Source organism: Macaca nemestrina, chromosome 17 (assembly GCF_043159975.1).
Source record: "Macaca nemestrina isolate mMacNem1 chromosome 17, mMacNem.hap1, whole genome shotgun sequence".
NCBI lineage: Eukaryota > Metazoa > Chordata > Mammalia > Primates > Cercopithecidae > Macaca > Macaca nemestrina.
The window spans coordinates 48,996,187-49,008,539 of NC_092141.1; the positions used below are offsets into that span (position 1 = coordinate 48,996,187).

The following is a 12,353-nucleotide window of genomic DNA, read 5'->3' on the forward strand; positions in this document are numbered from 1 at the left end:
GGCTGAGGCAGGATAATTGCTTGAACCCAGGGGGCGGAGGTAGCAGTAAGCCGAGATCACGCCACTACACTTCAGCCTGGGTGACAAGGTGAGACTCTATAAATAAATAAATAAAAACATTACACATTGTCAAAAGTTTGGCAGATACATAAAAGCATAAAGATGAAAATTTTAAATGTACATTACCCAAAAAAGTCCATATCATCACCATTCATAATCACTTTTTAACATTTGATGTATTGACTCTTCCTATATATATCTTTTTTCCTACATGGTTGAGATCATACTATATGACCAATTAACTACACACATTTTTTAACCATCTAGTATGTGTCAGGTCATGTGTTGACAAAATAGAGCATACACAAGCAGTTCATAATCTTGCTTATAATGGCACTTGAACAGTTAGACCAACTGGGGTCAAAACTCCATACTTGGCCCAGCACGGTGGCTCATGCCTGTAATCCCAGCACTTTGGGAGGCTGAGGCAGGCAGATTGCTTGAACCCAGGAGTTTGAGACCAATCTGGGCAGCATGATGAAACCCCCCACTGCAAAAAAAAAAAAAATACAAAAATTAGCCGGGCATGGTGACATGTGCCTGTAGTCTCAGCTACTTGGGAGGTAGAGGTGGGGAGATTGATTAAGCCTAGGAGATGGAGATTACAGTGAGTTAAGATTGCACCATGGCACTCCAGCCTGGGTAACAGAGTGAGACCCTGTCTCAAAAAGCAAGCAAACAAGTAGAACTCCTTGCTTGCTAGCTCCCTAACTTCAATTTACCCCTTTGTAGAATGTGTATGTAATAATAGCTTGTTGTTATAATAATATATGAGTCGTTGCAATGATTGCAATATCCTATGTATAAATAATATATAATAAGAGTTGTTGCAATGATTAAAAGAGATAATCCAAGTAAAATAGGAGCCAATCAGGAATTTTAAGGTTAATTTTAGAGGCCACTTTGGATCAATTATCTGGGTCAATAATCACCAATTGTCTTCTACTCTTTGAAATACGGATTCACTCAATGATCTGCATTTAAAACTGTTTTGTAACCCCTTCCATCTTGTAGGGGCTCCATTCTGAATGAGCCGGTAGAAGCACTGGCTTACAAACTACCACTTGGCCTCCAGGAAGGTGACAAAGTTACATCACCTGAGACAGACAAGTCCAGGAAAAGGCACCTGATGATCCATATGTGATTCTGAAAAATCTGCAAGGTCTAAAGCAGCACTGTCCAATAGAAATGCAATGAGAGCTAAAACCTGTTGAAATAAAAAATAAATTTTAAAAAAAGATACAATGAGAGCTAAATAAGTAGCTCTTACTGAAATTTTTCAGTAGCCTTGTTAAAGAAGTAAAAATTAGAGCCTGGTGCGGTGGCTCATGCCTGTAATCCCAGCACTTTGGGAGGCCGAGGCAGGCAGATCACGAGGTCAGGAGTTCAAGACCAGCCTGGCCAACATGATGAAACCCCGTCTCTACTGAAAATACAAAAATTATCTGGGTGTGGTGGCGCAGGTCTGTAGTCCCAGCTACTCGGGAGGCTAAGGCAGGAGAATCGCTAGAACCTGGGAGGCGGAGGTTGCAGTGGGCCGAGATCATGCCACTGCACTTCAACCTGGGTGACAAAGTAAGACTTTGTCTCAAAAAAAAAAAGTAAAAATTAATGTGAAGTACATATTTCATTTATCTCAGTATGTCAGAATCATTATCATTTTACATGCAATCAATATAAAAATTGTTGAGATAGTTTGCATTCCTTTTTTTAACCAAACCTTCAAAATCCACACTTATTTGCATTTATAGCACATTTCAGTTTTACCTAGCAGATTTCAAGTGCCTGTTAGCCATTTGCAACTAGTGACTACTGTGTTGGAGAGTACAAGTCTAGAGTCAAAAGCTGAAAGCCAAGGACCAATTAAGCTGTAGAGTGAGTGGTCTTGAGCCTGGGGACAATATTGATTTTCTTAAGGTCATTTTAACGGTTTAATGTTGTACTTAATTCAATAGAAAAAAAAGGCTAAGAAGTTACAAACCATTTTATTTCGTGAATGGGCAGACACTACTTCATTGAATATAGAAATAAACAGACCTAAAAGAAATCAGCAGGTTGAGACACTTAAGAAAACGTTTCAATTCTAAGCATCAAATATCCTGAGTTGTCTCAAAAGTTGCTGACTTGCCATTTTTCTCAGTAGTGTAGCATCCACCCTCAACCTCAAGTTTCATTTCATTTTAATTGTTTCATTTTAATATTAAAGTCAACGTCTCCTAATTTTCTTACTTTGAAATTAGGTTTGTAAACCATATGCAAATCAGAAAGTCCCCTCCCCCATCTTTCTCCTACTTGAGCCAGTCATTTGACCTCTCCGGATCTATTTTCTCAAACACGAGGAAGAGATTGGCTTAAGTAATTGCTATGATTTAACACCTAATATGTGACAATATATGTCAGACACAGTGTTAAGTATCTTTGCCACAGGTTCTGATGTAAGTACCATATTATTGCGATTTTCTAGCTTGAGATACTGAGGCTTAGAGAGCAACCTGCCTCTTTGGCCCGAGGTCAAAGAGATCTGTAAAGTATGCTAAGGAACCTAATCTACCAAGAGAAGCTCTAGAGAAACTTCTTAGGGAAAACAGTTGAAACCAAGTCTTGAAGGATGACTTGGGTTGAGCCAGGAAAAGATTGAGAGGGGAGAAGAAGGACAGGCATAGAAGGAAGATGAGGAGGACTGAACAGCTTGGTGTTGGTAGGAAATGATTTGGCTGGTGGAGTAACCCCAGGAACAAATCATGAAGAATTTGGATTTTATCCAGAGAGAAAAACAACTTTTCTGTTTTCTTTTTCTTTTCTTTTCTTTTTTTTTTTTTTTTAAGACAAAGTCTCTCTCTGTTGCCCAGGCTGGTGCGATCATAGCTCACTGCAGCCTCAGTCTCCTGGGCTCAAGCAATCCTACCACCTCAGTCTCCTGAGTAGCTGGGATTACAGGCAAGTGCCACGATGCCCAGCTCACTAAATTTTTTTTTCTTTTCTTTTTTTAAAAAATAATTTAAAATAAAATGAGATGGGGTCTCACTGTGTTGCCCAGGCTGGTCTTGAACTCCTGAGCTTAATTTTAAAAATTTTTTTTTTTTTTAGATGGAGTCTCAGCCCACTGCAACCTCCGCCTCTCGGGTTCAAGCAATTCTCTTGTCTCAGCCTCCCAAGTAGCTGGGATTACAGGCACCCACCACCATGCCCGGCTAATTTTTGCATTTTTAGTAGAGAAGGGTTTCGCCATTTTGGTCAGGCTGGTCTTGAACTCCCTACCTCAGGTGATCCACCTGCCTTGGCCTCCCAGAGTGTTGGCATTACAGGCGTGAGCCACCATGCCTGGTCAATTTAAAAATTTTTAGTAGAGATGAGGTCTCGGTATATTGCCCGGGTTGGAAACCACTGAAAGACTCTAAACGTGAGAGTGATGAGCTAAGATTTGTTTTCAACAAGGAAGGTATGGAAGTAGAAGAAATCACTTTTGCAAAAGGCTGAGTATTACTTTCTTACCGAGCAGATGATTTTTCTAAGAGCGGCCAAAGCTGAAATAGGAGACAAGTGCAGTTCTTTGAACCTGCTCCTCCGGCTAAAAAGTTCCAGGCAGAACTTTGGTCTCACAGGATAATTATTCCTGCCCAGATACAAACTGATTTGTAATTTTACTGTTCTCTTCCCCCAAGAAAAGGTTCAAAGGAGTTCAAAAGATGTGACCAGCCAAGAAAATAGAAAGATTATTCTAGAGTCTCTTGACTCAACCAAGAGTTTAAAAGGGATATAATGGTAATATAAACAGGCCGGGCACAGTGGCTCACGCCTATAATTCTAGCCCTTTGAAAGGCTGAGGCGGGCAGATTTGCCTGAGCTCAGGAGTTTGAGACCAGCCTGGGCAACGTGCTGAAACCCCATCTCTACTAAAAATACAAAAAATTAGCCAGGCATGGTGGCACACACTTGTAATCCCAGCTACTCGGGAGGCTGAGGCATGAGAATTGTTGGAACCGGGGAGGTGGAGGCTGCAGTGAGCCAAGATTGCGCCACAGCACTTCAGCCTGGGTGACAGAGCAAGACTCCATCTCTAAATAAATAAATAGTAATATAAACAAAAGTACTAGAGTTTTATAACATTTCTACCACTGGTTTTGACATTCCTTCGTTCATTCACTTAATAATATTTATGTTTACTATGTGCAAGGTTCTATGCTAGGTACTGTGATGATTGAGCAATATGCAACAATGCATCAGAAATAGATCTGACCCTCAAGAAGATTTTTAATTCTCAGATGATAAGATATGAAATAAATAACTACTTTATTTGAAAATGCCAAAAATTGATATAGATCAAATGTTGTGGAACTGAAAGAAGAGGGGGCCACCCCAAGTCACAAGGAGGAAAAGGTTAGTAGAAAAAAACTTTGCATTTTAAATAGATACAAATTGATGAATAGATTTGAACTTGCAGAGATGTGGGAAAGAGCAATTTAGGCTAGTGTTTCCCAAACTGGAGTTTGAGGACAAGGTTTTGAAGAAAGTTACTAGGAATTCCATGCAAAAGGTTCTTGGCTATGCTGTTAATTTGCCTCTTTTTTTTTTTTTTTTTTTTTTTGAAGCAGAGTCCTGCTCTGTCACCTAGGCTGGAGTTCAGTGGCATGATCTCGGCTCACTGCAACCTCTGCCTCCTGGGTTCAAGCGATTCTTATGCCTCAGCCTCCCAAGTAGCTGGGATTACAGGTGCCCAGCACCATGCCCGGCTAATTTTTGAATTTTTGTATTTTTAGTAGAGACAAGGTTTCACCACGTTGCCCAGGCTGGTTTTGAACTCTTGATCTCAAGTGATCTGCCTGCCTCAGCCCCCTAAAGTGCTGGGATTACAAGTGTGAGCCACCATGCCTGAGCTTTTTTTTTTTTTTTTTTTTTTTTTAAGATAGGGTCTCATTCTGTCACCCACGCTGGAGTGCAGTCTAGAGTACAGTGGTGCAAACATGGCTCACTGCAGCCTTGACCTTCTGGGCTCAAGCAATCCTCCTACCTCAGCCTCCTGAATAGCTGGGACCACAGGTGTGCACCACCATGCCCACTTAATTTTTTAAATGTTTTGTATAGACAAGGTCTCACCATGTTGTCCAGGCTTACTGTATCTAGAGGCTGCTCCTTGCAAATGACATTTCTCAGGCTCCCTTATCAATTTCCTTGTGGTTTGGTTTGGCCAATGGAAGCAAGGGTGGCAAATGAGTGGCCATGAGGAAGCTAGGATTTTCCCTCTCCCTGTGCTTCAGTATTGGCTGTATCTTTATGGCGCTAACTTCAAATGAACAGTTCTTCTCTCCACAGTCCCAACTCTGTTGGGCAGTCCTGGCTCCTGGGCTATGGTATGTTTGTTATCTGTTGTCATGTAATAAATTATCTCTGAACATCACAGCTTAAAACAACAAGCATTTTATCTCACACAGTTCCTGAGATTTAGTAACCTGCCAGTGACTTAGCTGGTGGTTCTGGCTCAGGGTTTCTCATGAGGTTTCAGTCAAGATGTGGGCTGGGGCTGCAGGCATCTCGAGGCTAACGTAGGGCTGAGGCACTCACTTCCAAGCTCACTCACACGGTTGTGGCCAGGAAACAGTTTCCTTCTGCCAGGTGGGCTTCTCCTCAGAGCTGCATACAACAAGGCAGCTTGCTTCTCCACTAGGAAGAAGGGGGAGAGAGAGAGAGTCCAAGACCAAGATGGAAGCTGCAGTACTTTTGTAACCTAATCTCAGAAGTCATATACCATCACTTCTGCCACATGCTATCGGTCACAGACCAACTGTGATACAGAGTGTGCAGGGGCTACACTAGGCTGTGAATACCAGGAGGCACAAATAATTGGGAGCTGGCCAGGCGTGCTGGCTCGTGCCTGTAATCCCAGCACTTTGGGAGGCCGAGGAGGGTGGATCATTTGAGGTCAGGAGTTCAAGACCAGCCTGGCCAACATGGTGAAACCCTATCTCTACTAAAAATACAAAAATGGTGAAACCCCGTCTCTCCTAAAAATACAAACATTAGCTGGGCAGTAGTGGTGCATGCCTATAATCCCAGCTACTCTGGAGGCCGAAGTAGGGGTATTGCTTGAGCCTGGGAGGCAGAGGTTGTGGTGAGCCGAGATCACACCACTACACTCCAATCTGGGCGGGTGACAGAGTGAGACCTTGTCTCAAAAAAAAAAAAATAATAATAATAATAATAGGGAGCTATCTTGGAGGGTAGCTACCACAGTCCACCCTCTGTCCCCAATGATTTGTTGCTCCCACATGCAAAAATATACTCACTTCTTCCCAGAGTCACCAAAAGTCTCCATCCTTTATAGCATCAGCTTGAAGTCCAGGTGCAGATGAGGCTCCTTGGGTAAAACTCCTTAAGCAGAGCTCCTTGAGCACAGTTCCTCTCCACCTGTGACACCAAAGAGACAATTTATCTTCCTCTCCATATATCCAGGGTACAATGATGAGACAGGTGTAGCAGGATAAAGGCTTAGTTATTCCTGTTCAAAAAGTGGGGGAAATGGCAGGTGCCACGGAGTAACTGGCCGATTTTAATTCTGAAATACCACCCCACCACCAATTTTGTAGGTCTGTGAATCATACTGGGGTTCACTTCATTAGACAAAAGTTGTACTCACAAATCTCTTTCAGGTAAGCTCTACTCCACCCTGAGCTTCTGATAAGATGCCCTTAAGCTTCCTAGCAGTTTTGTCATCTTACTGAGAGAATACAGCATGGGAGGCACGCCTTTCATCTCTTTCAGAACTTTTTGTCTGAATGAATAGTACTCTGAGGCACAACCTTAAATCTTCTTGAGATTTTATTTTTGTTTGTTTATTTATTTTTGAGACAGAGTCTTTGTCGCCCAGGCTGGAGTGCAGTGTCACAATTTTGGCTCACTGCAACCTCCACCTCCTGGGTTCAAGCAATTCTCATTCCTCACCCTCCTCAGTAGCTGGAATTACAGGCATGCACCACCATGTCTGGCTAATTTTTATATTTTTTAAAATAGAGGTGGGGTTTCACCATGTTGGCCAGGCTGGTCTCGATCTCCCAGGCTCAAGCAACCCACGCACTTCAGCCTCCTGAGTAGCTGGTATTACAAGTGTGCCTGGCTAATTTTTTTGTATTTTTTTTTTCCATTGAGAGGGGGTTTTGCCGTGTAGCCCAGGCTGGTCTCAAACTCCTGGGCTCAAGAAATCCACTCCCCCATGGCCTCCCAAAGTGCTGGGATTATGGGCATGAGCCACAGCACTGGTCAATGTTACCTCATTTTCTTGCAAGCCTTCACCTGCAGCCATTTCAAAGATCATGATGTTTCTATTAATAGCTTCTGTGAGGTACTTTAGACTTTGACTAATATTCTGCTCAAAGCCCACTGCCTAGTTCCAAAGTCACTTTCACATTTCAGAATTTTGTTCCAGCAAAACCCTACTTCCAGGTACAAAAATCTGTATTAGTTATCTATATTTCTGTGTAACAGGTTACTCTGAAATTCAGCAGTTTAAAACAGCAAATACTGGCCGGGCGCGGTGGCTCACGCCTCTAATCCCAGCACTTTGGGAGGCCGAGACGGGCGGATCACGAGGTCAGGAGATCGAGAGGTCAGGAGATCGAGACCATCCTGGCTAACACAGTGAAACCCCGTCTCTACTAAAAAACACAAAAAACTAGCCGGGCGAGGTGGCGGGCGCCTGTAGTCCCAGCTACTCGGGAGGCTGAGGCAGGAGAATGGCGTGAACCTGGGAGGCGGAGCTTGCAGTGAGCGGAGATCAGGCCACTGCACTCCAGCCTGGGTGACAGAGCAAGACTCTGTCTCAAAAAAAAAATAAATAAATAAATAAATAAAAATAAAATAAAACAGCAAATACTTATTATCTCACACAATTTCTGAGAACTGGGAATCGGGGACTTGGATTAGCTCAGTGGTTCTGAGGTAGGAGGCAGGCCTTAACTCCAGAGTTGGAAACTCGGACACCGGACCAGATTGAGGACTACCTTAAAGGGAGGAGGTTGGCTGGTGCGGTGGCTCATAACTGTCTGTAGTCCTAGCGCTTTGGGAGGCGAAGGTGGGTAAACCATTTGAGTTCAGGAAACCAGCCTGGGCAACGTGGCGAAACCTGTCTCTACAAAAAATACAAAAAAACCTTAGCCAGGTGTGGTGGCGCAAGTCTGTGGTCTCAGCTACTAGGTAGGCTGAGGTGGGAGGATTGCTTGAGCCCAGGAGGTTGAGGCTGCAGTGAGCTGAGATCCTGCCATTACACTCCAGCCTGGGTGACAGACTGAGACCCCCGTCTCAAGAAAAAAATTAAAAATTAAATAAATTAAATACATTTTAAAAATAAAAAGAGGAGGGAGAAGGGAAAAGCAGCTTTCCATAAGACATGCCCAGCAGTGTGCCATATTAGTTTACCATTGCCATAGCAACAACCGGAGGTTATACTCTTTTCCATGGCATGATGACCTGGTGACTGGAAGTGGCAGCCGTCTTCCTAGAAATTTCTGCATAAACCACCCTTTAATTTGCATGTAATTAAAAGTGGATATAAATGTGACTACAGAACTACCTCTGAGCTGCCATTGTGTGCCTCTGTTGCTGCTCTACACTGCTGCTTCAAAAAATGTTGCTAACACCACTGGCCAACCCTTGAATTCTTTCCTGTGTCAAGCAAAGTACCCTGCCAGGCTAAGCCCCAATACTAGGGCTTGCTGTCCTGCATCAGTTCTGGCTCAAAGTTTCTCATAAGGTTGCAGTCAAATTGTCACCTAGGGCTGCAGTTATCTCAAGGCTTACCTGGGACTGGAGAATCTGTGAGAAAAATCTGTAGCACACCTGAGTAACAATCCCTCTTCCCTTACTCCTTGCAGCATCTCCCTCATGTTGCTCATCTCCAGGTTGTCCCACCATCCCTCTATGTGCCCTCTGAATTCCTCCCCCACATTTTAAACTCGTTTCTCTCATTACTATATTCCTTGTATTAAACTCCTTGGCATAGGTACTGTTTCCTGGATTCTGACTTATATAATAGTCAACTAAGTATTATTGAGCTGAACAAAGTTAAAGATTTCTTACAAAAGAACTTCTTAGAGCTTTTAATGTGTACTGTAAATCTCCCAGAGGAATCTATAACATGCAGCATTTCCCATACTGTTTTGGTCACGGTCCTCTTTTGTTTTTTTAACATGTAACTAATAGCTAGCATGCAAAAGGCATAAATTAGAATCATAGTTCAGTTTGACTGAAACAATAAGCATGTGAAGGAAAAGAGTACAAAATATGATGAAAAGAGGGTAGAGGCCTGGTGCGGTGGCTCACGCCTGTAATCCCAGCACTTTGGGAGGCTGAGGTGGGTGGATCACCTGAGGTTGGAAGTTTGAGAACAAGCCTGACCAACATGGAGAAACCCTGTCTCTACTAAAAATACAAAATTAGCCAGACATGGTGGCGCATGCCTGTAATTCCAGCTACTCGGGAGACTGAGGCAGGAGAATCACTTGAACCCGGAAGTTGCAATGAGCTGAGATCGCACCATTGCACTCCAGCCTGGCCAACAAGAGTAAAACTCTGTCTCAAACAAACAAATAAAAAAGGGTGGGGGGTAGATACTGAACCATACAGAGTAAGGTGTTTAGACTTGATCCTATAGGCATTGAAGAGTCAATGAAGGTTGCCTCCTGCTAGGTTAAAAGATAGAATTGTTGAGCTAAATTATTTAACCACAGTAATACACTTTATTTTTCTTTTATATATTCAACTACTCAATACAAAAGGAAAATTACTTTTTTTTTTGAGTCAGAGTCTCATGGTATTGCCTGGTCTTGAGTGGAATGGCTATTCCCAGGGGTTATCATTGTGCACTACAGCCTCAAACTTCTAGGCTCAAATGATCCCCCTGTGTCAACTTCCCAAGTAGCTGGAACTACAGGTACATGCCACCATGTCCAGCTGAGAATTACGTTTTGAACCTCTCTTTTTCTTCTGCCTTTATCTTTGATTCAACAGGGCTGAAGAGCCTTGGCCCAAACTTTAGAAGCCTCATATTGTTTGCATTATGTTTTCAGTATGGTAGAAGAAACTGAAAAAAAAATGGGGAGACCCTTGAGAGATAAAATGTTTCAACATACTCCCTAAAACACAGCATTGTCAGTGGAATTAAAAGATGAAGGAATTCTTTTCAAAATAATTGGTGATAAGAAAGGAAGATGGAAGTATATGTCAGGGAAAGAATTAGCTAGTGATTAGGAAAAGAACAAACATCCTTTCTGAAAACTAACATGTACATGGCAGCACATATATGACTTATTTATTGCTGAGAAACAAATTATATCAAAGATTTGTGGCTCAAACAACAAAAAACTTTATTTTTTTATTTTTTTATTTTTTTTTTAGACAGAGTCTCACTCTGTCGCCCAGGATAGAGTGCAGTGGCACTATCTCAGCTCACTGCAACTTCCATCTCCCAGGTTCAAGCAATTTTCATGCCTCAGCCTCCCTAGCTGGGACTACAGGCACGTACCACCACACCCAGCTAATTTTTTAAAAAATTTTTATTAGAGATGGGGTTTTGCCATGTTGGCCAGGCTGGTCTTGAACTCCTGGCCTCAAGTCATCTGCCCATCTCGGCCTCCCAAAGTGCTGGGATTACAGGCGTGAGCTACCGCACCAGGTCACAACAATAAACATGTCTATCTCATAGTTTCTGTGGCTGGACAGTTCTAAGTTAGAATTTCTCATCTGATTCATTCAGATGTTGGCTGTAATTGCAGTCATCTGAAGGCTTGAGTCAGGCTAGCAGATCTGCTTCCAAGAGGGCTTGCTCGTACAAATGGCAAGTTGGTGCTGGCTATTGGCAGGAGGCTTCATTTTCTTTTCACGTGGGTCTATCTCCAGGGGTCCTTGTGTGCATGGAAACTGGCTTTCTCCAGAGAAGGGGATCCAAGACGCCAAGGCAGAAGTTACAGTTGCCTTTATTATTTAGCCTCAGAAGTCCCACACTGTCACTTCTGCAGTAATCTATTTGTCATACAAATCAGCCCTGATACAATGTGGAAGGGGAATACTATGATATAAAGGTCATTCTAGGTTACTTTGCAGTTTTTGTTTTTGTTTTTGTTTTTTACCTTTCTAGGTTCCTTTCCTGATACTCTTTTCCTCAATAAAGCAACTTACAAAATAGATACATCTTGGGTAGCCAAATCAAGTACATCATACTGAAAACGTCACAGTATCTGGTCAGATTTTTTTAAATTTCAGTGCAATTTCAGCCAATCATCTGGCTCTCTATCGTTTGAAAAATGTACGACTTTCCTGTTGCAAAAAATAAGCAAGTCACAAATCTCTCAAGAACAAGGACTGGTCCAAAGGCTGAAAATACAGCATGAATGGAGAAAAGCAGTGTGTGATATTAGTTTTGGCATTCTTCTACTCACTGTTAATAAATTCATCTGTATTTTTTTTTCTGGGATAGGTATGTGTAATATTCCACATGCTTGATTTTAGAAGATGTCTTTTTAATTTTTTTTTTTTTTTTGAGACAGAGTCTTGCTTTGTCACCCAGGCTAGAGTTCTATGGCATGATCTTGGCTCACTGCAACCTCTGCCTCCCGGGCTCAAGCAATTCTCCTCCCTTAGCTTCCCGAGTAGCTGAGACTACAGGCACGTGCCACCACACCTGGCTAAGTTTTGTATTTTTAGTAAAGACAGGGTTTCACCATGATGGCCAGGCTAGTCTCAAACACCTGACCTCATGTGATCCAGCCGCCTTGGCCTCCCAAAGTGCTAGGATTACAGGCATGAGCCCCCTGGCCAGAAGACTTTTTTTTTTTTTAAAGCATGAAAACAATGTAAATATTTAATAACTTTTGTTTTCCGTAAAAAGCCCAGGCTGCATCCATTCAAAACTTTTATCTTTCAATGTGGAATAAATTAGTAAAAGTATATGACCAAAATCAATGTTACATTTTAATTAACAAAAAGATGTATTCTTCTCATAGGAAGAAACTCAACCTTTATATAATTCCCCGCTATGAGATTATTCCAAAGATAAAGGACTGCACTTTCCATCTATGATTTGAACACAGAGGCAGTATGGTGTATGCAAAGTATCAATTCTAGAATTAGACAAGGATTTTGTTTGTTTGTTTGTTTTTAGACGGAGTTTTGCTCTTGTTGCCCAGGCTGGAGTACAATGGTGTGATCTCGGCTCATCACAACTTCCACCTTCCGGGTTGAAGCCAGTCTCCTGCCTCAGCCTCCCGAGTAGCTGGGATTACAGGCATGTGCCACCACGCCTGACTAAT

The 12,353-nt window shown here is 42.4% G+C and overlaps 1 long non-coding RNA gene across 3 annotated transcripts in view; it reads right to left on the reverse strand.

Annotated features, from left to right (window-relative positions):
* Nucleotides 1-282: 282 nt before the first annotated feature.
* Nucleotides 283-12,353, reverse strand: part of LOC105476847 (uncharacterized) — a 161,741-nt gene continuing 149,670 nt past the window's right edge. For 2 of the 3 annotated variants that reach the window (XR_011615684.1, XR_011615686.1), the window contains 2 exons: nucleotides 6,342-6,462; nucleotides 5,486-5,718 (listed from right to left, as the gene is read on the reverse strand). This is a non-coding gene — a long non-coding RNA (uncharacterized lncRNA). Of the gene's footprint in view, nucleotides 551-1,157; nucleotides 1,268-5,485; nucleotides 5,719-6,341; nucleotides 6,463-12,353 lie in introns of those variants that run through there. The other variant, XR_011615685.1, reaches the window with a different exon arrangement.